This window comes from Octodon degus, unplaced genomic scaffold (genome assembly GCF_000260255.1).
Source record: "Octodon degus isolate 3935 unplaced genomic scaffold, OctDeg1.0 scaffold00014, whole genome shotgun sequence".
Taxonomy (NCBI): Eukaryota; Metazoa; Chordata; class Mammalia; order Rodentia; family Octodontidae; genus Octodon; species Octodon degus.
In genome coordinates, this window is record NW_004524590.1 from 7,007,195 (window position 1) to 7,009,540 (window position 2,346).

The window sequence follows — 2,346 nt, forward strand, 5'->3', positions numbered from 1 at the left end:
AAAAATAAAATAAAATAAATAAAAAAGATTCAAAGATTTTTTTTTTCAAATTAAATTAAAATAAATGAAATAAACAGTCATCTGATTTCAACATCTGATTTAAATAGTATCAGGCCTGGTGGTGGTCTCAAAGATATATATCTAAACTATGATGACTTGTTTGTATTTGGGCCAACTTGTCCAACAGTAATGTAGTGTACCCGAAACTGTTCATACCAACCTTTCATGATTTTCAGAATTTATTTGGTAACGTTAATTGGCTCCATCCAGACTTTGGGTGAATTTCTCTGGTGTTCTTAATTGTCATCCTTCAGACAAGTTAATTTAATTTCCTTGTTTTCACAGAAGGGTCATGCTAGGTTAAGAGAGGTTATATGTGTGTTCTTTTTCCAAAGTACAGGATACAGGTTTCTCATCATACAATCAAAATTCAATTACAAATCAAGAGGAAATCAATCCCTCCAACTTCATTTGCCGATATATACTATTAATTATTTTAAATTCTATAAAAGATGGAAGTATAACAAAAAAGGATAATTCAATCAGATAAAGCAAAGAAAAGTTAATCTGGAGTAGAATATATGCTTTTGTTTTGCCAGAGTGTGTTGTCAAGCTGTACTGTGAAGCTAGATCTGGAGAAACAGTTAATAGCAGTGAGGTGAGATTTGACCTGGGGCCTATTGAAGGAACTGACAAAATTTAAATCCAACATCTGAATAGGATATAGAGTATACAGAGATAACTGAACTGAAAGTATTCTTAAGAGAAAATAAAATACAAAAATATAGAATATGCATATTAACTATAGATAAGATTTTATTCCTTCCAAATGCTTCTGACAAGAAATCCTCATCAACAACAAAAAAATTGACTAGTTATTTATAAGTATAAATTTCTAAAAATTGTAATAGAGTTATTCTAATTCAATTTGGTCAAGAATTTATTTTTTTTCTAAAAAGAATATATATGAGCACACTGTGATTTTGTAAAGATGTTTGCTTGTGTGTTCTGTGTGTTTATTTATGCATTTGTATGTCATTCCATGAACAGCTCACAGCTATTTCTCTTTTCATTTGAGTTTTGGGATATAGACTTAAAAATATACTCTTTCATTCATTCATTCTTTCTTTCTTAGTACTCGGTATAAGTGCTTCTAGGAAGGCACTTATGCCACTGAGCTATCTCTCCAAACATGTTTTTTCTTGAGTTTCCAGCTGGCTTAAGTGATAGCAAAATTGGTTTATTCACAGATCATCAGAAAATTTAAGTTAATTAAAAAAATCATTAGATTTGGGAGAGATTATTGGACAAAACTCAAATTGATGAATAGAAGAGTTGCCAACCTGTGTTCATAACAAGGAGCACACAGTAATCTCCATAGTCTCTTGGACGATATCTCCAATAATTTAGTCGTTGCTTAGAAGAAAGTTTTTCCTGAAAAAGAATTACAATAAGACTTTCCCATAAAAGATGTTCTTGATATGAAACTAAATTAAGAAATGAAGACTTCCCTTGTGCATGGTAATTCATTATCATTAATCTTATGGTGTATTAAATGTATTAATGATTCCATATGCGTAGGTCTTCCAAAAGGTAAAAAAAAAAGATTGCTTATTGTGATAAGACTTTTATATCTCATTAAAGATGACAAATTGGGTGAAGGTATTAAAGTTGATTGGTTAAAAGTGTTATGTCAAAACAAAAATTTAAGTATGTCACGAAATGTCATCAGGATTGTCATGCTATAACATCACATATGGTTTTGATTTCTAAATTTCTGTGTAAAAATATGTAGCTATTGTCTTTTAACATTCTATAGAGATATAAATATCAAAATCTTCATGGTTGTTAAAAAATACCAGTTCCAATTTAGATCTAAGTGTTTGATATTTAGATAAGATATTGAGGTTAAGCTATTTGTATTAAAAGTATAATGTCTTTTGTTCTGTATGCTTAACAACTAAAGATTAAAGATCAAAAATCAGAGAGACAGATGCGCTAAAAGGATAGACAATATTTCGGCCCTAGCTCTCCAAGGTCAGTAAGGATTCATGACATAAGAGAACCTCTAGTGTGACATCCTATAATTCATTAGAGCGCCTGATTTTCTCATCAAGGACATTGTGTGACCACAGAACAAAGTGAGCAACAATATATAGTTTGTCTAATGATAGTCACCTAGAGAAAAATTATCTCTCAAGCTTTCAAAAAAAGCAAATTGATCAAGCAATGGTTGTTAGTCATCCAGATGGCTGACACTCGCAAAAGATCTAAGAGATGCTATGCATGGTTCCAAGGTACATGAAATAATTTATATGAAGAAGAAATAATGTATATGAAATTATA